This window comes from Phacochoerus africanus, chromosome 15 (genome assembly GCF_016906955.1).
Source record: "Phacochoerus africanus isolate WHEZ1 chromosome 15, ROS_Pafr_v1, whole genome shotgun sequence".
NCBI lineage: Eukaryota > Metazoa > Chordata > Mammalia > Artiodactyla > Suidae > Phacochoerus > Phacochoerus africanus.
In genome coordinates, this window is record NC_062558.1 from 127,872,557 (window position 1) to 127,894,371 (window position 21,815).

General features: G+C 48.0%; 2 long non-coding RNA genes across 2 annotated transcripts in view; one reads left to right on the forward strand and one right to left on the reverse strand.

The window, feature by feature from the left end:
* LOC125116614 (uncharacterized) overlaps positions 1-21,815 on the forward strand; it is a 96,068-nt gene that overhangs the window by 32,479 nt on the left and 41,774 nt on the right. The window lies entirely within an intron of this gene.
* The window catches only part of LOC125116615 (uncharacterized), a 36,944-nt gene continuing 27,236 nt past the window's right edge, over positions 12,108-21,815 (reverse strand). Inside the window, exon 3 of the long non-coding RNA XR_007132391.1 lies at positions 12,108-12,588. This is a non-coding gene — a long non-coding RNA (uncharacterized LOC125116615). The remainder of the gene's footprint in view (positions 12,589-21,815) is intronic.

A 21,815-nucleotide genomic window follows, 5' to 3' on the forward strand; every position in this document is an offset into this window, starting at 1 on the left:
GTCCTTCAGGCTTAAGTCAGTCGGATGAAAGTGTCCCATTGTCCACGTGGCTGTGTGTGTGTACATGTGTGTGTTTGTGAAAGAGGATCTTTGGGTCACAGAGATAAGAGATGAACTCAGGGTGCTGCAGGTGACAGGGTACTTCGTGTGATGCTCCATATCCTCTCAAGCAGCCAAGCCCCTGGAGCCTTCTCTCCCCCGAGACCAACTTCCTCTCAGCAAATAGTTCCAGTGGTCTTGCTATTACCCAGGAACAGATTTTCTGCAAGTCTCAAGTTCAAGTTCCCCAGGAGAGAGTCTGGATCCCTTAGGCTCTGCTCTAGGACAGAGCTTTAGCCCCTGATCAACTATAAGGCCTGCCTTTTGGGGCTGGGTCCAATCCCAGGTGAATTAGGAACAAAGCATGGAGGCCCCTCCAAGGAAAGAGAGTCTCAGAAGAAGCTTCTGGGGGAGCAGGACCCCTCAGCTGCCCCAGAAGGGGAAGTGGCCTTGGCAGACATGATTACGAATGTTAGAATTAGGGCTGAGCTGTGCTACCAATCACCCCTTGCAAATCACAGGTCATGGCTCTGAATCCAGAATTCCCGGTTTCCAACCAATTGGCCAAATCCAGTAGCCCATGTGCACATGGGTGAACCATGTGCACCCAGGGGAGGACACTTTGGGGAAGTCAGCTCCCAGGAATAAATTCCCTTGGGAAACTCCGAGGGACTCTTAAATTCTTAAACCTCGAGAAAACGACTCATTAGGAGCTTGGGGAGCTGTTAATTGCCCTGTCCAGCCAAGATGCAGGGTTGCTGTGCCAGCTTGATGAAAAATAATGAAGTCACTGAAAGTCCCAGCTCCCTCTCTGTCAGCCCAGGTTCCCTCCTGCTTCCTCTTTCTCCTGTCACTCCGGGCACTGTGGTTCCCTGCTGCCCAGAGACCCCTGCTGTGGTGTTCATGGACCTGTCCCTGAGGCAATTATATTTTCAGAAAGAATATACAGAGCCAGGCAAAGGGTTGTTTTGCTGGATTATTAATGTCTTCACCTGAAAGTTATGTTTGCAGAGGCATAAGGGTTAAATCACATAGAGCTACTACTCATCTCTTCTTGGAAAAGTATGACAGCTCAAGAAATTCATCCATACTTGGAAAAGCAGGGATTCGCAGTTGCTATGGCAACACCTGCCTCCCCTTTGTCCTGGTCCTACACTGGAGCAGGCCAGCTGCAGGCTGGAGGACAGTGCAGTGGGGCAGAGAACCACTGGAGGTGGAGCTGGGAGGCTTGTCTTCTAGTCCCAGCTGAGGCGAACCAGGCCTTCTGAGCTTCTGAAACAAGAGTGCTGAACTATAGATCTCAAAAGTCTTTTCTAGTAGGACTATCCCATGGTAATTATCTCAAGGCAAGAGACCTCGGATAATTAGGGCTGAGCTGTGCTACCAATCACCTTAAAAGGGATCCTCTTTTAAGGGGATCTAGCATGTGAACCTGATCAGGAGTAGGTTCACTCTCCCATAGGGGGGGTTAACGTGGGAGGTGGAGCCTCCAGCACCTTGAGGAAGGTTTCAGGCAGAGGGCCTCTGCTCTTTCCCACTAGGGGGCAGCACCTAACTCATGTTGACTACTGGCTCTCTCCCCTGGGACCTGGAATCTGGAGTGACCTGAAAAGGTGGGCTGGCAGAGGTTGTTTAGGGTGGCAGCCACTGGCTTGCCAATGAAATGGCTGTGGTGGGGAGTATCCAGTGGTGCCAACAGTGACGTCTCAATAAAGCTTTTCCTGTGTGTTTGCTGTTAAATTCCATGGTCTTGCCTCTTTTCTCTGTTTCTTTTTCAATTTTGTGAGCAACCCAATGTCTTCGGTATAGATTTGGCATTTTCTCTTGAATTGGCCAGAGTTGCCTTCTATTGTTTGTAACCAGGAACCTCAACCAGCACGTTGGTGAACTAATCACCCTGCAGTTTGCTGTTCATGATTGAAACCATTTTAAGGTCCCACGTGATCTCAAAGATATTTATGGTTGCAAGGAGGATGGTGGCATCAGTGATACTTCGACTCAAGGATGCCATATAGCTATTACGTCTCCTGCCAGCTCTGCTCAATTGGCAATGGCTACATGGGGCTACAGGGCCTCCTGTGGGCAGCTTCCACAGGCTCTGCTGTTGTCTGCCTAAACATGCTGGTTTTTAGTCTCTTCCCACTCCCCCCCAATAAGCTCCAGAGAAGACCATGCCTGTCTTCTGGGCCAGTGCTAGAACCATGAGTAGGTGCTCAATAAATACATGCAGGATGGATGGATGGAGGGCTGGGTGGAATGGGGGGATGAGGAAAAGAGTTCAAGTCCTAGAGTGAGTATTCTGAATTGTTACTACATCTGGTTATTCCACTCAAGTGGCAATTTATTTTCTACTGAGTGGACCAAGTGGGCCCAAATAGGGCAACTCTGCAAGGACAGCGCCTCTGAACAGTTATTGAAGGCTCCATGATAAAGGCCCTCCAGCACCCCTCCCACAGTTAACTTCCTGCTATAGAACTCTGGGCTACTCTAACCTTGAATGAGGCAGTGTTTACAGCTGCAACTTAGCAGCCATTGATCTTGAACTGATGAAGCCAGCGTTGTGAAAAGGAGAACTACAGGAACAAGAACAAAGAACCCCATGTGCTGAGAATTTCACACCACCCATTCACTCCTTTGCATCTAGGGTGTGTGTGTGTTTAAAAAAAAAAAATAAACAAACAATTAATGAATTACTTAGAAGAGGAAACAGGTCCAACTCTGTCTCAGCAGGAGGGCAGACTGGCTGCCTGGAGCCTTGAAAGGGCATTCCCAGCCCTCATTAGTTCTAACTGGAGAGGTCTGTCCATTCCCCCTAGAGCGGGCAGCTGATCGGGACTCAGTGGGTTGGGGCTTCGTCAGGCATTGTAAACTCTTTGGATCTGAATTTTTTTTTTTTTTTTTTTTTTTTTTAGTGGCAGTTCCAGCACTTGGCAGGGCCCCTGGAAAGAGCAGAAAACTTGGGTTCTCCTCTTGGCTCTGCCTGGATGAGCTTGACTGGGCAAATGGCCTCACTGTTACTTTTGGGGCTTCAGATCACTCTTCCGTAAAAATGAGGGGGTTGGAAAAAAACACTGGTTTCCAAACCTTGTAATTTTTTTGCCCTGGAATCTGTTCTTTAAACACAAGATAACTGGGCCACTTCTCCCTCTGCAAAACATTAAAATGACACTGGAAAAGAAGATGGGGTAGGGAGAGACAGCATGGTCCCTTAATCCCCCACTCAAAATCTCCAGCCTGACAGGGGGCTCATGGAACCCCTCAACCTCTGTGGCACACAGTTTGAAAACCACTTCAGGCTCCTACCCAGCTCTAAGTGGAGTTTGTCCTCATCAGCAGAAGCCTAGGGCTGTTAACAGTTAGGAATTGTGCACAGTCGCTAGTAGTAAGGAACCTGACAATTAAAGGGTTAAGCAGATTATTATTCATTCATTTATTTGGTAACAAGAAGTCTGAAGGCAGGCACTCCAGGCCAGGATGGCAGCTCCAGGGCATCATCTCCTTTTATTTTTCTGTTTTATCATTCTGAGCATATGGCTGCCACCTTCAAATTTGGCTCATGGTTAGAATATGGCTGTTGAAGCTCCAGACATCACATTCCCATTCTAAATGAAAAAAAGGAGGAAAAGGAGAAGGGCGGACAGGCACATGCTAATTCATTCTCTCTTGAAAAGGCTTTCCTGGGTGCACTACCAGGGATTCCAGCTGATGTCACCTTGGCAAGAACTGTCATTTGACTACTTCTGGGTGCAAAGGAAGCCAGAAAACATTAGCATCATTGTTTTAAATCGAGGTGTATTGGCACCCAGCTTAAAATCAGGGTTCTGCTAATGATGACAGGAGAACAGACACTGGGTAGGCCACAGGAAAAAACCAACAACAGGCAACATTCATTGAGCAGTTATCAAGTACCAGGCATGCATTATCTCACTTAATTCTCATAACTGCCCAGTGAGATAAACACTCATCATTCCCATTTTATAGCTTAGGAAGTTGAGGCTCCAAGAAGTTAAGTGACTTGGCCAAGATCCCATAGCAAACAAGTGATGAAGCCAGGATATTAACCCAGGCACTTGTGCTAGAATCCAAAGCCTTAACCACCAAATTATATTGCTGTGGTCAAGACTAAAAAGCAAATTACATCTGAGACCTTTCAATGCTGTTTCAGCATCTTTATAACGGGGTGGGGGTGGGGAAGGGCGACCCCCTAGAGTGCCGGGGCCTGCCTTTTCTGTTCCTCCAGCACTTTCCACATCATCTTGCTCCTGGGCAAGACAGCAGCTATGGCAGACTGAATTGGCTCTGATGAATTTGCCAGAAGGTAAGAGCTTTAGCTATGGTTTGGAGGGAGTTCAGGGGAAACACTTTCAGGGACTTGATGTACAGAAATGATTTAGGAAGCAAGATTAAAAGAGCTAAGTCTATATGGGCTGGCGCAGCATGAAAGGGAGAGAGGGAAGAAGGCAGCCCAAAAGTCAAACACGTAGACAGCCTGAGAGTTCCAGAAACCTAGGGGAGGGCTGTCGCAGCACCAGGCAGAGGGGTCACAACTTAGATGAAGTTGAAAAAGGAAAAAGAGCAAGCCCTTGGCTCTCCCAAGCAGAGAGATGCTTCTTTAGTGCTCGCACTGCCATCAGCTCTGCGATGGGAGATGGGTGGCTCTTGCCTTCGTGGAAGCTGAGAGGCACCATCAGAAACAGAGCCATCCATCTGCTGCGGGATGATGGTGCCAGGTGAACTCAGAAATTTGGTCTCCTGAAAAGAACAGAGTGATGTCTTGAGCTTGAGCTTCAAACTGATAGACTACTTGGGCAACATTTTTCTCTTGATATCACAACAATATTATTCCCATTCTGCAGATGAGAAGCCTAAGGTAGAGCTGGCTCACACCCCCCAGTCAATGGCAGATCCAGGAGTGGGGATGGCATCAAAGTGGCATCTTTACTCAGTATAGCCGCTAGCACATCGTAGATGCACAATAAATGCCATCTCTCCATATCTAATGTTGCTTAGAACCAAGTCCATGAACATCTCTTGTCAGTCAGGAGTTCTCTTAAGGAAAGTTCAACTTCAGTTTCAGTTCGTTCATCAGGCCAAAGATTTATGCAAGAGAAAGTGGGATTATACCCCTGTAAGATCAAGGAGTAGTACAAATTAAATTCTCGTGGGCCAACATGAAATGAGCTAGCTGCAAACCTGGGATTTTATTTTCTAATTGAATTCTTTCTTGTTTTATGGGGACTTTCTGGGTTTTTGGTAATTTTCTGTTTCTTGATCCATTTGTAAAAATTCATTGAGCTTTATTATTTGGATAGTTTTTACTGAAGAACACTAAATAGATAGAGATGTTCTTTTTAAAAATGATTCTTTAACATGTCAAGGTCCTAAACTGGCATTCTGGTTAAGACTGTGATGTGGCAGAGACCACTAGGTGCCTCCCAATTTCACTCTCCCTCTACTCCTTAGGAGACTTCTAACTAGGCCCAGGGCCAACTGGAATAAAACTACATCTTCGACCTTCTCTTGCAACTGGGTTTGGCTGGTGCCTAAATTCTGGGCAATGGGATAAGTGATAACCAATGCAGCTTTCAAGAAATCACCTCCTTTCTTTCCCTTCTCTTTCTTCTGGCTTGAAAGTAGATGAAATGGCTGGATCTTCGCAGCTGTCTTGGTCCAGGAGGTGGAAACTGTGCTGTAGATGGTGGTACACAGAGAGCTTGTCCTTGAGTGCCATGGAGCTCCCACCACAGCCCTGAACTGTTTTCCTCCAGATCTCTTTTTAACTTCTACCCTGCTTAAGCAATTGTTTGGTTTTCCTGTTATTTGTAGCCAAATTTAATCCCTATTGACATATCAGATGGGCACCAAATTCAGATTATTTCGAGGAGAGGGCAGGAGAGAGTGTGATCAGCCTCAATTCTATTGGTAAAAACTTGTTTCTTTTTTTTAAATTTATTTATTTATTTTTCCACTGTACAGCATGGGGGCCAAGATACACTTACATGTATACATTTTTTTTCGCACCCTTTGTTCTGTTGCAGTGTAAGTATCAAGACATAGTTCTCAATGCTACTCAGCAGGATCTCATTGTAAATCCATTCCAAGTTGTATCCGATAACCACAAGCTCCTGATCCCTCCCACTCCCTCCCTCTCCCCCCGGGTGGCCACAAGTCTATTCTCCAAGTCCATGATTTTCTTTTCTGTGGAAATGTTCATTTGTGCTGGATATTAGATTCCAGTTATAAGTGATATCATATGGTATTTGTCTTTGTCTTTCTGACTTATTTCACTCAGTATGAGAGTCTTTAGTTCCATCCATATTGCTGCAATGGCATTATGTCATTCTTTTTTATGGCTGAATAGTATTCCATTGTGTATATATACCACATCTTCCAAATCCAATCATCTGTCGATGGACATTTAGGTTGTTTCCATGTCTTGGCTATTGTGAATGGTGCTGCAATGAACATGCAGGTGCATGTGTCTTTTTCAAGGAAACTCTTATCCAGATATATGCCTAAGAGTGGGATTGCGGGTCATATAGAAGTTCTATGTATAGATTTCTAAGGTATTTCAAAACTGTTCTCTATAGTGGCTGTACCAGTTTACATTCCCACCTGCAGTGCAGGAGGGTTCCCTTTTCTCCACAATGCCTCCAGCACTTGTTATTTGTGGACTTATTAATGATGGCCATTCTGACTGGTGTGAGGTGGTATCTCATGGTAATTTTGATTTGCATTTCTCTTATAATCAGCGATGTTGAGCATTTTTTCATGTGTTTGTTGGCCATCTGTATATATTCCTTGGAGAATGGTCTATTCAGGTCTTTTGCCCATTTTTCCACTGGGTGATTGGCTTTTTTGCTGTTGAGTTGTATAAATTGCTTGTATATCCTAGAGATTAAGCTCTTGTCCATTGCATTGTTTGAAACTATTTTTCTCGCATTCTGTAAGTTGTTTTTTTGTTTTCTTTTTGGTTTCCTTTGCTGTGCAAAAGCTTTTCAGTTTAAAAACTTGTTTCTCAAGCTAGGCGGTGGGCATATGGGTGTTAATTATGTTATATTTTATACTTTGGGGCTATAGCTAAGTGCCACAATTAAATCTTTTGAAAGGGGACTGGTAGAAATACAGCCAAAGCAAGGGCAGGCACACATGGAAAAATAATCAAAAGGTGGCAGTATGGGGCTTCACCTCAGCTCTGCATCCAGATCAGCTTTGGTGTTGGGGCCTGAGCCCAGCCTCTGAATAAGCCTCATGGACAGAGTGATCAAGCCTTGAAGGGCAAGGGTGGGTTCAGCCTGTGGGTACCAAACTCAGTGTTTGGAAGCAAGAAGGGAAGAAGAAGGCCAAGGCTGGGCACTGCTCCCTCACGCTCGCTGTCCAGACCCCATCTGGGTTAAGTCAACAGGAAGCTCTCACTGCAGACAAGTCATAGAAGGGTCCCTGGACCCCAGCTCCCCACCCTACCCCTCTGCTCCCCACCAATTCCTATCTTCATTTTAAGGGAATAAAAAACAATGTATTGATAACCCCATATTTTCAGAGCAACAAATTCAACCAGAGGTAATTAAAGTAGAATATGGACAGCCTTGCCTCCTGTCTAATCCCAGCCCTCAGAGCTAGCCATGCTGAACCTCAACGTGGGCATGTGACTGCTGGCAAAGCCCAGTCCAAGGCTGGAATGCCAGGGAGACCAGGCAGATGTCTTTAGCCACTGGTGTCCTTTGCCTGGATACTGCCCACGGATACTGCAGGCTGCAGTGGCTACAGAAAGGGCCACCGCTGCTGAGGGGGTTGCCTTAGGAACTTCTTGAACTTGTAACCCAGACTCATGCCCTGGAATCAGGACATTCCAGAAGGGGCAGACCTACTTCTTGGCTTGATGAGTCTCCAGCCTTTGGGTCACAGCTCACCAGGAGAGGCCAGGAGGCTGCTTTCTCGCACCTTTGTGATTCTCTTTCAAGTACTCCTGAGTACCAGGCAACAGACGTCACAGAAACACAGGGACAGACAGGCATCTTCATGGGATATCTCGAGCCTGATGAATCATGTGTCAGGAAACGCATTGTCAAGTTCACAGTTACAGTGGCAAGAACAGCTTGTGGTGACACGTGTGTCCGTGCTGTGTCTGATAACTGTTCCCCTCATCTCTGCTTTGTCAGAGGATGTATAAAGCCATGCTCACTCCTTTCCTTGGAAGGGCCATGGAGACCTCATGTCTTGAAACAGGAGTCGAGACAGAGCCTTGTGATAGCCTTTTCTTGACATTTACAATAATAATCATAGAGAGGGCTTTAGTTTTACTACTGAGTTGCCTTTAAGGAAAAGTTGGGAATGTTCTAGTAAATTCAGACTCTCTGGGTCTGACTCAATACTAAGCTGGAGGCACCAAGAACGTCATTAAATGGATTTCTGCATGGATTATCTCATGAAATCTACATGTTGAATTCCTAAATTTGGGAAATAGGTAAAAATTATCCCCAAATTACAGATGAGTGAACTGAGGCTTACAACGCATATCTGAACTCAGGCAGGCTGACTTGAGTGACAGAGCCATGGGCTTAATCAGTACGATGTTCTGCCTCTCTGGAACCCTAAGGGAGCCAGACTCAGCTTAGGTGCTGTGGAAGGGAGGCATAAGGGATAAGAAGGGCGTTACAAGGGCATTTGGAACCGACTGGGCGGCCTTGATAGGCTCTGTCTTGTGTCAACTAAGATGATTTTTGCTGGTGAATCAACAACAAAACAAATAAAAACCACCAAAAATGCACCACCGCCACAACAAAAAATTAACTGGTGATTTAACTAATAAGGAATATTTACTATCTCATGTAACCAGAAGCCCAGAGATGAGATGCTCCAGGGTTGGTTAACTTAGCAGTTCAGCAGCAAATGCAAGACTTCCATGGCAAATACAACACCCAGGTTCCTGCCATGGTTTTGCTCTGCCATCTTCAGCATACTGACCCTTGCAAGCTTACCCCTCATGGTCACGAGATGGCTGCCATCACTTTCACACAACAATGTTCAAATGCCAGCAGAAGACAAGTCCTGCTCCTTTTAAAGAATATGGACCAGACTTCTGTTTACATCTACCTTCATACCATAAACAAGTCATGTGTCCATTCTTAAGTCAATCACTAGCAAGGAGAATGGAATTACTATTATGATTGGTTTGGTCCTTCACCACGCTAGACGTTAGAATCACCTGCAGACTTGTAAAAAACACCACCAAACCATCTATGCCCAGATCTCAGTCCTAGAGGCTCAACTTTAACTGATCTCAGATGGGATCCATTCTTGGGTGTCTTTAAAGTCTCCTCAGATACTCGAATGTAGAGCCAAGATTGAAAACCCCTGGGAGTTCCCATCGTAGCACAGTGGGTAACGAATCTGACTAGGAACCATGAGGTTGCAGGTTCAATCCCTGGCCTTGCTCAGTGGATTAAGGATCTGGTGTTGCTGTGAGCTATGGTGTAGGTCGCAGACGTGGCTCGGATCCTGCGTGGCTGTGGCTGTGGTGTAGGCTGGTGACTACAGCTCTGATTAGACCCCTAGCCTGGGAACCTCCATATGCTGAGGGAAGTGGCCCTAAACAAGGCAAAAAGACAAATAAATAAATAAATAAATAAATAAATACAAACCCCTCATTTAGACCAGTCAAGATTCCTCCCTGGGGCTGGGAACCAGCTGCTGTAAAACACATATCCCTGATTCCTGAACAGGACTGGGGTTCTATGTAGCAAGAAAGAACATGGACAGGGGGACCAGGGAAGGGGAGGTTGTTGGGGAGGCAGCTGACAACCTCTGCCTCACCCCTACACATCTTCCTCTATGTAGAGACTGGGATTCTGGCCGAGTTATAGCATATTTAGGAAATGTCTTCTTTCCTGGCTCATCAGATGCCCTCGATGATGCAATCGCAAGCTGAGGTCACACAAGGAGAGGAGAGAAAGAGGGGGAAAAGTTCCCTCAGCTCAATACTTTGGTGAATAACGGGAATGCCAAACTTCAGTTTTCTCAGTGGGGTCTCTTTAAGGGCAAGTTAAACTGCAAATTCCTGGGCTCCACTCCAGACCTGAGGCACTAGGGTATCTCAAGGTGGGTAAGAATTGGCCTTTTAACAGACACCACGAGTGATTTCCTATACACTCTCAAGCTTAAGAACTATTGAATCAGCTGCAGCAGAAACAAAGAAAAAGTGTTTCAAAGTTTTCAATTTCTCCATGAGGAAGAAACCTGAATATGAACTTTCTTATCATTTTCTTTTGGGTCACAGTGACTTGGGAATTTGAACTCACTTCCCAGCTGAGGGGCCTTGGGCAAATGACTGCACCTCACTGAGCCTCAGTTTCCTCACTCACAAAATGGAAACAATGCCTTCCTCGCATAGTTTTTCCAGAATCCCACATATGTCAAGTATTTAGCTCAAGCCTGGGCCATAGCAAGGGCTCGGTGAAAGAGCTGTTATTATTATTATTATTATTATTATTATTTTTAGGGCCACACACACAGCATATGGAGGTTCCCAGCCTAGGGGTCCAAGAGGAGCTGTAGCCCCTGGCCTATGCCACAGCCACAGCCACGCCAGATTGAAGCAGCGTCTGTGACCTACACCACAGCCCACGGCAATGCTGGATCCTTAATCTACTGAGCAAGGCTAGGGATTGAACCTGAGTCCTCTTGGATACTAGTCAGGTTCGTTTCCTTTGAGCCACAACAGGAACTCCAAGCTGTTATTATTGTTAGTGCTACTAATAGGATACCTCTTTGTCTCCTCCAAGCATCCTGCAGGGTCCTGAACCCATGGGGGCGAAAATCTCTCTCTCTCCCTCACCTCTGCATCTCTGGTGCCCAGACATTGTCTGGCGCAAAGGTGGCACTTGCTAAAGGTCTGCTGGGTTGAACTCAAGACATGTTATTCTTCATTGTTACAAGCCCCACCCCCCCGCCTTCCAGATTCTCTGAATTCAGTATTCCACTTAAGCCTTTCACATGCCTGTGGGGCAGGCAGAGCAGGCGATACCATCATTCCCATTTTATAGCAGACCAAAATTGAAGCTCAGAGAGAAGACGCTGCCTGCCTAAGTCCCGTGGCAAGCTGAGCTGAGGTCAGGCTCCTCGGACTGCGAGTTTCATGGCCACTGTGTGTGGAAACCATCCACAGGAGTCAGAAGGTTTTGCAATGTGCTGAGCTGGAAACCCCCAAGGAGACAACCCCCTCCATCAAATCCTTGCCCATAGATTCTTTTCCCAGAGATGCAGAAAGTGTTTCAAAAAATGACCAAGCCTAGGTCATCTGGTCTCACTGCTTCTGATCCATCTTTCTACTCAGGCTCAGTCTGGCTCTGCATCCGAGGTGGGTCCTAGCTGGACCTCCTGGGAGCCTGTAGATATCAGTGCAGGTCAGACAGGGACTGCTTGGGGCAGCTGGAGGAGCTGGAACAAGAGGCCTTGCCTTGCTGCCAAAGACACCCAGAGACTGCATCGTGGCTCAGCTAACAGCCTCACTGACAGGTTTAGTACCAGGTTTTATGACTTCCAAGCTTAGTCACCGCTTAAGTCAGTCTGCTTAGAAACAAACACTTAGCAAAGCCATGACCCAGATGCTTAAGCAGGGAAAGGTGTACCCCGCCCCAGCAGAAATGGACTCTGGAGTCAAGTCAGGGGACACTGGAGAGAGTACGGCCATGATCGTGGTATATTTTGGTGACCCACATGGTTTTCCTTTACTTCCCCCAAGTCTCCACTACTGAGTTTTAAGGGAGGAGGAAGCACATGCCTGCTGCCACCAGAGACAGCCAGACACAGGCCAGGGGCTTCTGATCCCTGTCTCCTGGCCTTCCTTGAGAGCTGAGCCTGAACGGGTGAAGAACAGAGGTTTGGGACATCCTTTGGCAGGCAAATCAAGCCTCCTGGCTTTCAGTTCATGTACGGAAGATGGAAGAACCAGTCTCTGATGGAAAGCATTTCAACCCTGGATTCATATGCAGTATTCCCCCCCCGGCCCCCCGATTTGGCTTCTATGAAAACCAGAAGACACTCCAGAATTTCTGGAGCCTCAACCCAGTCCTTCCTCCCCCTGAGGCTGGAGCAGTTCCAGGTGGAGTGGGGACACACCTTGGCCATGCGGACTTGGCAGAGCCGTGGGAAGAGGGAGGAGCCCTGACTACGCAGCTGCCCTCCTGCTGTGAGGACATAGGACCATGCTGGGGACCCTTCCTCCAGCTAATTGGGGACCCCTCCCCCCGGGTGAAGAAGAGAAGTGGTGCCCAGTGAACTGGAAACCGGCTCCGAGCCAAGTGGGGCTCTGTGGCTTGTAACTTTGGATGGGGAGGAAGAACTTGGGGGAGTCCACTGAGCTTAAGCTGGTTTACTTGCCCGCTGCCTTCACAGCGTGGCTTTAGGGCACTTGGTCCACCTGCGCGTTCACTCTCCAGGTGCTCTCCTAACCCTTTCACCTGGATCATGTCACCATCGTCACTTGCCTGATGATAACCACAGGAGCCTCCTCGCTGATCTTCTGGGTGTTGTGATAGCTCCTCTCCAGCCCTTTGAAATAAAGAATAAGATCATTTTCTTCCCCTCGCAGGAATTTTTATATTCTTAAATACAAACCATCTCCTTTCATTTCTCTTTCTTTTCCAGACACTGAAATTTTATTTGAAAAATTGTTCTTAATCTCTAGCTAATTATAAAACAATAAGACCTGCTGTAATGCCATTAAATGGGGACTCAATATTTACACACAGGAAATGGGGTGGCATCACTGGTAAGTTTATAAAACAACTGGGGTGAGCTTGTGCAGCTGAGCCCCTCCAGGCTCCAGGGGCCAGTTGTCAATTACACCACACTGAAATTTACATCATCACAAGATCTGCATCAATGCAAGGATTTTACTGAAGTAGCATCCATGACTATAACTTGGACTTTAGCCCCAGAAAGTCTTAGATTTAAACCTCAACTCTGCCACAAGCTAATTTTATGACATGGGCCAAAGTATATACCTCAATTCTAGTTTCTCCATCTGTAAAGTGGTAGAGAACAGTACTTCCCAGAGTTGTTATGAGGCTAAAATACTGTATCAGATACCTTTTGCTTTGTAACAATCAACCACATCATCTCAGTGACATCCAACAATAAGCTGTTTATTTTCAATGTTTCTAAGGGTGAGCCAGGACCAGCTGCTGTTGCTGGGACTGGCTGGGCAGCTCTGGTTCAAGCTGCAGGTCTGGCTGGCTCCAGTCTACTCCATGAATCTCACTGAAGGCCCAGGCTGAAGTGGCAACACAGCAATGGCAGTAGAGACACTAGGAAAGACAGCTCAAGCATATTTCAAGTCCCTGCCTGCATCTTATCTACGAACATCCCGTGGTTTAAAGTCAGTCATGTGGCTGAGCCCAGTGACAGGGATCGGAGAGCATAGCCTGCCCATGACCTGCCCACGGCAAGCGCATGGGTGCAGGGAGGGGGTGAAGACTCAGGGTTGATAATTTAGTCAACCACAGATGACAATGCTCATTCAAAGCAGCTAAGCAGCTCCTGAGGGGTGGTAGGTGGCTTAGTAAAAGGCCACCATGATCTACCCCCTCAGAATTTGGGTAAAACAAATGTCTCATCTTTGGTAAGTAGCCAAGTCAGCAATGGGCCTCAAGGCATCCAGCTACAGTTCAACATATTTGAAAGGACCCCATTGCCAGCATCCCATGTCTGACTGATCTCAACCCCATACACTGAGGGAGGGAGGATAGACCTGGGAATGCAGAGGTGAGAACCTGGGACCACAGGGGCCTAAGATACGTCCAAAGGGGAGATGGATCAGCCCCTCCATCCCCACTTGCTTAGTGCTGGGGAAGCAGTGGGAAGAGCAAGGATATGGTTAGAATCCTGGTTCTGCCACCACTGGCTGAGTAACCATGGGCTCCTGCAGACAGAAGGTGGACCCGTGGCATTTTTTTTTTTTACTGTATTTTGTGGTGATGTATACTTGTATATTTATTTGCAGGCTCATTCCTTTAATGTGGGCCTTGCTCACCAGACTGTGAGCTCTGTGAAGACAGGGCTTCACAGGGCCCATGTCTGTTTGGGTCTTACCTAGTGCCTGGCAGAGTATCCAGTATGTTCATCTATGGGATGAATGAGTAAGTACACTCTCTGAGCCTTACTATCCTCATGTGAAATAGGAGCTAATATGTTCTTTAAGGAGATTTTTTGAGAAATGGGGCCTGGCATGGAGTAGGTGCCTGGTACAGGGTATGTATGCCCAGCACTCCACTCTAATTCTTACCACTGGGTGGTTAGGTGTGCAGAGGTCAGAAGATGTTCAAAGCAGAACCTGTACTTCTAGCTTCTCTTTCCAGCTCCACAGTGATGCTGGGGGCCTTCGTTCTAGATTCCTGGGTGGCCTCACTCAGCTGCTCCTGTCTAGCCAGTATGGAAACCCCTCCTCATTGGTCCCCCTCTATCTCCACTCCTTCCGCATGTCCCCAGGTCCCTCTGATCAGGGCTATTATTTTGTGAGGACCCACTGGTAAGCCCTCATTGTGGTTAAAATACTGAAGTCCTCTCATATCAGATGGTAAAAATAACTATGAGTTCATGAGACTACAAATCATCAAATGACATTGACCCTGGCAGCCCAGGGTTCCCAGCTGGTCAGGTGCAGGAATAAGGGCAAATGGACCAGGGCAGCAAGGGTAAGCATCATGCCTGCCCACCACTCCAGAGTAGCCAGCGCTGGTGGGCACAGCAGAGCTGGTGGCAAGGCAGTCCCAGGGGCACTCTGCCTCCAGACCATGTGGTAGGTGTGTGTTCCTAGCCATGATGTGTGGGCGCAAGGCCATGCTTCACTGGCTGCAACAGAACACTAGGTGCCAGGGACCTAGTGACCATCCCTTTGATGGGGACGCCCTTGGAAGAATTTGATGCAGTTGTGATAGTCATCCATGGCTCAGACAGGGGCCTGCCAGCTGGCGGCAGCCAGAACAAAGACAAATCACTCCACAAATGGGTTTGTAATTATTGGAGGGACTGAGTGAACAATTTGTGCTACAGTGTTTATCCCTCAGATCAGCATGAGTGATTTTGCTTAGAGAACAGAAGGTAGTGGTCTCTTGTGGATTTGCATATGAATTAATTATGGCCCAAGTTGTATGTATTTTGCATGTCCCCTTACCCTGGGCCCCTGCCAAGGATCCTCCTCAGGGTTCTTCTTCACTCCCGCAGTCACTCAGTCTCACTTGGCTTTGCACCTGCTCTGGCCTCAGGCTGAGCTATTCCAAGACAATCAGGCCCTTCCTGGGTCAAAGTGACTTCTCCTGCATAGCACTTACGTGTTTTTAGGCTAAGTAGTCTCTTTTTCTACCTTGAGCACTGCGGGAGTTACTGTTGTGTGTCAACTTGACTGGGTTATAGCATGCCCACATATTTGGTCAAACAGTATATTAGGTGCGTTTGTAGGGGTGGTTTGGGGGATGAGCTTAACATCTGAATTCATAGACTGTGAAAAGCGGATTGCTGCCTTCCTATGGGTAGGCCTCATCTAGACAGCTGAAGGCCTGAAGAGAACAAAAATGTTGACCCTTCTGCAAGGAAGAGAGAATTCCTCCTGTCTACTGTTGAGCTGGGACATCAGGCTCTTCCTGCTTTTGGACACGAACCAAGCATTAGCTCTTCTTGGGTCTTGAGTCTGCTGGTTTTGGACCAGAACATAAACCATCAACTGTCTTGGTTTTCAGGCCTTTAGATTATACCCGTCTGCCTCCTATTGGTTCTGTTTTTCTGGATAACCCGATTACAAGCCCTAGTTCCTCAGACTCCCTTTTGTCCTCTTGGTTTTGGTGTCTGTGTGTGTCCATCAAGGGCCATGGGGAGGGAGACCTCCTACCCCAGGAGTCATGGCCACTGGTATTACAGTAATACCTCTTATCTCTGCCATATCCTTCTCCCTGGCTGCCTCCCCATCACGTTGCTGAATCCTGCTCCAGGTGAGCAGAGCTCAGAGGAGTCGTTCCCAGGAGCATTAGCTGAGTCCCAGGGAGACTTCCACTGGGCTGGGCTTACTGGGTGCTGATTTATGTCGCTGAGTGTCAGGGCTGCTAATCCGTCTCCGAAAGGCTCCTGGATCAACCCACATGGAATTAAACCCAGAATTAAAATTCAGAGCTTGCTCTGGACTTGAAGGGCAGCCTTCACTGTTTTCCTCAGGGATAAAGAGAGGCCCAAGGCTGGCTGGGGAAGCATTGTCGCAGCAGTTTGGAGCAGAGGGGCCACTGGGTTGATGGATTGTCTGCTGTGTTTAGAGTCACTGTCAGCATGGGTTTACAGACTTAAGAGGAGAGCCTGGAGGGGGCACAGGATGATAAGGACCCTCAGACAGCAAACAGCCTCCTGGCAACCTGTCCCAGAACATCGGCTCTTCCTGTAGGTGAGGGCACCCCTACTGCCGTCCTCAGAGCTGCCACCTCCCCCATGGTTGCTTTAAGTGTGTTAAAGAACAAAATTCAAATGAGGAAATGCGAGGATCTAATTGGCTTCCCTCAATGATTCATGAAGGTGGCAGCAGCCCACTTAGTAAGCAGAAGGGCGCTCACAGGGGTTGTACAAAATGGAAGGTTTTTATAGGCAGGAGGAGGTTGGGGCAAGGAAGCCATAAGCAAAGGAAAAGACCAGGTCACTTCTGGGGTAGGGGCGCTAGGGGGAGGGTCTGCCACGCATATGACATCTCCATCCCTTGGTAGGTGAAGGGAGAGCTCCCCCCTCCCCGTGACAGTCTGCTTCACTGGTGCTGGCTACCACTACGGTCCAGGAAAGGTCAAAATTAGGCTTAGCTCAGCTCTGAAACCCAGGTCTAGCAGCATAGGTTTTAGCACAGGTGATGCCACTTTGGGCCTCTGGCTTTTTTCTTTAACAAGTGGCCACCTGTTTCTTTCCTAATTTCCTGGTAATCCTCTCCCTGGGGCTGCCAATGGCCATGGCAGGGAGAAGACAGGAGACAGAGGGATCCAGATTGGAAGCTGGTGTGCCTTCTCTTCATCACTGGCGAGCCCACTTTTCACTCCACTCAGCGGCGCCCTTGGGTCTACACCCGCGGGTCTGCACCGACTGTGTTTCTCAGTTCACTTTCCTGGGGGCCCAGTGTATAACCCAAACCCGGGGGACCCCACGTGGGGAACCCACTCACGTGAGGAGGTGGTATAGTGGAGTGGTCGATTCTGGAAGGACTGTGTGGGTTCAAATCTCAGCTCTTCCCGCAGAAGCTATATGATTCCCTGCCAGTTCATTCCCATGCGCCTCACTTTCTTCCTCTATAAAATGAGGCGGATACTGGTTCCCACCTTCTGGGGTTGTTCCAGTTAATGTGTTAACAGAACAAATGAGTTGAGAGCAGGTTTATTAGAGGCACTCAGTTATGTTGACTGTGATTAATTAATTACAGGAGGCCACTGTGACCTTCTTCATGGCTCTATGAGATGATAAACTTGTCAGGTGTTGCCTGTACAGTGTCTTGGGCAGGTTCTCTGGATTCTTATTCCCTCCTTTTCTCCATTGTAAAGGCCCTTTTCTCTCATTGTTGGCTGTTTAGAGACTTGGCCTTAATCAATAAAGCTGTAGACATGTCATCAGGAGACACCTTGGTCTAGGATGTCACTTTATCTTGAAAGGCCCAGCAGCTGGTGGCAGGTCCTCCTTGGCCTCAGAAGTGGCGGTGGTGTCTCCTGGCCTGGCTTTCTAAAGATACGGGTGCGTAGGCCCTTCAAGGTTAGCCTATCACCAAGGCATGCTCTTCACTGCTGCAGGACTCAGGAAGGACCCACAACGGGAGCCCCAGCCCCGCCGCAACCACCAGCCTGAGATGGGGCTGCCAGTTTTCCTCTCTTCCTTGCTTCTGAGTGAGTACCGCCCTTTCTCTCCTGATGTGGAGATAACTGTCTCCTTTTTCTTTGGGTGCCTGTGAGGCTGAATTTTACGGACAACTTGCCTGGGCCTCAGAATACCCAAATATTTGGTCATACATTATTCTGGTGTTTCTGGGAGGCTATTTCGGGATGAGATTAACCTTTAAATCAGTAGCCTAAGCAAAGCAGAAAGCCCTCCCTACTGTGGGTGGGCCTCACCCAATCAGTTGAAGGCCTGACTAGAACAAAAGGGGACCGTCCTCCGAGGAAGAGAGAATTCCTCTTGTATGCCTGCCTTCTGCCCGGGATGTTGGTTTTCCCCGTTTTTCTGACTAGAACTGACGCATTGGCCCCTCCCGGGCCTTGAGTCTGCCAGCTCTCAGAATGGAACTGACGCCATTGGTGCTCCTGCTTCTCAGGCCTTCAGACTCGGACTGGAGCCACATCCCTGGCTCTCCTGGGTCTCCAGCTTGCCTACTCACCCTGCAGATCTGGGACTTGTCAGCCTCTGTGGTTGTGTAAGCCTGGTTTTTAGAATAAATCTTTTTCTACATATACGTACATCCTATCAGCTCTATTTTCTAGAGAACCTTGACCTCCACAGTGCCCTACTCCGGTAACGCAAGGGCCCTCCTGTGAGGCTCCGAAGCCCTTCCCCCTTTGCCCCCACGTGGCCCAGGAGCTCCCCTGCTGAAGAGGCTCCTCCAGCATCCGAGCACCTCCAAAGGGGCAGGTTGTTTGACATTCCCTGTGCCTGTGGTCCCTCCTGATCCACCAATGCCTGTGTGTTCTGGGGCCTCTGCTTGGCACTGGCGTGGGCACACTCCCAATCCCCACTCCGTCCTGGCTTCACTTACTGGGAGGGGACCAGAAAACCTGGTAAATATTACCCACCGGAGAGCCTTGACCTGGGTGTTGGTCAGACTTTATGTGAGAAGCAGCAATGTTACAATTAAGTAAATGGATGACCTCAATTCAGAGACAGTGTTTGTTGAATTGAATCTTCAGCAAGTTAACATTCCTCAGATGAGTAAAAATGATATTTGGGATTAGGTTTTCACGGCACTGAATGCATTACTGGATTTCTGCTCCTCGTCATTGGAAAGGGGACATAACCTTCACTAAGGCAGTCTGTGGGGACTGGGACAGCTGGCATAGCCCCTGAGTGCGGACTGACCACAGGGGATTAAGGCCAAACACAACTCATTTCACACCAAGAATAAGCTGATTTGTTTTGTTTTTAAATAAGCCTTATTAAACTGGCTGCCACTCACGTTGGATCTGCGGGAACATCGCAGGGCAGATCTTGGCCACCCCTGTCTGGGCCAGCAACAAAGCTGATCTTGAACAACTACTCCTTCCTTTTTCAACTCGGGAATGACCTGCAGATCCCTGCCGCTGGGGCCCAGGGGAAGGCTGGAAGCCATCTTCCTGGGGAGCAGTGCCATGTGGGCAGCCTTGGGCCAATGGCTTGGCTGTGGGCATCACTGTACCTGGGCCCGGCGAGCCCGACTGGGCCTCTCTGCCCTTCCTGTTGCATCCATCCATCAGCCTTTCTGGAGCTCCTCCCTAGGGGGACATTTCCTGACAGTACTTGACTTCCCATTCAGATACCCTGCCACCCCTTTTCCACCCCCTCCACAGGCCCCTCGAGAGACCCTATCTCAGCTCTAGAATAGATCAGCCATCCTCAAAGTGTGTTCTGGGAATATGTAGGAGTCCCCTCGGCCCTTTCAGGAGACCCACAAGCTGAAACTGTTCTCATAAGAAGAGAATATCAAAATGTTATTTGCCTTTTCCCCTTTCATTCTCTCACGAGTGTGTGGTGGGGTTTCTGGAGGCTATGTGATGTGTGATGACATCATCACCCCAGCGGACTGTGCGCTCCTGTGTTCTTGTTTGCTAAACATTTCTTGGCTTTAATTTTAAATATGGAAAATACTGATTAAACCACAGACACACAAGCCCTTTGGGGTTCTTCAAAATGCTTTAAGAGTGTAAAGGGGGAGTTCCTGTTGCGGTGCAGTGGAAACGAATCTGAGGTTGCGGGTTCGATCCCTGGCCTCGCTCAGTGGGTTGAGGATCTGGCGTTGTGAGCTGTGGTGTAGGTCACAGACGTGGCTTGGATCCCGTGTTGCTGTGGCTGTGGTGTAGGCCAGTGGCTACAGCTCCGTTGGACCCCTGGCCTGGGAACCTCCATATGCTGCAGGTGCAACCCTAGAAAAGACAAAAAGACAAAAAAAACAAAAAAAAAACAAAAAAAAAACTATTAAAAAAAAGAGGGTAAAGGGGTCTTGAGACTAACAAATTTGAGACTCTCTTCTGTATCTTGTTTTTTCCTTCAAGGTGAAGTATCGTCTTTACTGTAGTGTTTATGTATTTTTTAAAACCATTTAACACCTGTAAAACATTGCTGTTTTTGTTAGGTTCCTATGTATTTTTAAAAATGTGTAAGTGAGCAAGTTTTCAAGTCTTATGCCCTAACTCCTTTTTTTCTATGAACTCTATAATTTTTATTATGTAATTTTAAAAGTTGTTTTATTCGCGGTAAAATACACATAACATGCACATTTGAATCATTTTGTGTCCAGTTTAGTGGTATTATGTGTATTCCCATCCTTGTACAACCGTCACTGCTTTCCATCTCCTGAACTTTTTCATCATCTTGATCTGAAACTCTGTACCTACTAAACAATATCTCCCCATTCCCCCCTCCACCCAGCCCCTGCTAACCACCCCTCTACTTTCTGTCTCCATGAATCTGACTACTCTAGGTACAGTCATATAGGTGACATCAGATGCTATTTGTCTTTCTGGACCTTTCTTGATTCCTTCCCACCAGCACAACTACCTGGCCTCCATGTCCTGTCAGGTAACAGCATCTAGGTCGTTCTTGTCCTCTAAAGATAAATCACGACGCTTCCCCCTACGCATCTGTGCATTGAGACGGCTGGCCTCGGTGGCAGCACTATGTTGGAAAAGGCAGAAATGTCAGACAGACCTGGTTTGAAACCCTGGCTCCTCTGCTATTAAAGTTATGTGGCTTCCGCATGGCACTGAAATGCTCCAAGCCTTAGTTTCCTCCTTGCTAAAACCAGGATAAGTATCCCCTCCTCCCACGCTGGTTGTGAGGATTAAGAAAGCTCCTGGAGGGCATTCCTGTTGTGGCTCAGTGGTAATGAACCCGACTAGTATCCATGAAGATGCCAGTTCGATCCCTGGCCTCGCTCAGTGGGTTAAGGATCCGGCGTTGCCGTGAGCTGTGGTGTAGGTTGCAGATGCTGCTTGGAGCCCTCGTTGCTGTGGCTGTGGCGAGGCCAGCAGCTATATCTCCCATTTGACTGCTAGCCTGGGAACCTCTGTAGGCCACACCTGAGGCCTTAAAAAAAAAAAAAAAAAAAAAAGCAAAAAATAAAATCAAGCTCCTGGAGGAGAAGGCAGGGAGTTCCAGGGGAGGTGTGTGGTTGTGCGAAGGCCCAGCGGTGAGGAAAAGTCCGGCACAGGGAGGGCTGGGAGTGAAGTAAGGGCAGCAGCGTGATTTGCCAAGTCAAGAGTGGAAGGTGAGGAGCGGAGGGATGAGAGGCAGAGGGCCACATTATGAAGAGCCTCGCGGTGACTTGGAAAGTCTGGATTTTATTCCGAGGGCAATGGGGAGCCACCAAAGCTTGTAGGCAGAAAGGGACAATCAGATTTGCGTTGCAGAAGGGTCACTCTGTCAGTGTGTGGGGAACGCTCTGGCGGGGACATGGGAGACAGTGAGGACACTGTCGCCGTAGCCTGGAAAGAGGCAGCAGGATGTCGTGACTGCAAAACACCAGAGAAATGCTCTGGAGATCTTTGCTCCTTCCGCAAAGTTTGTCTTCCCTGCTTCAGGTTTCCTCT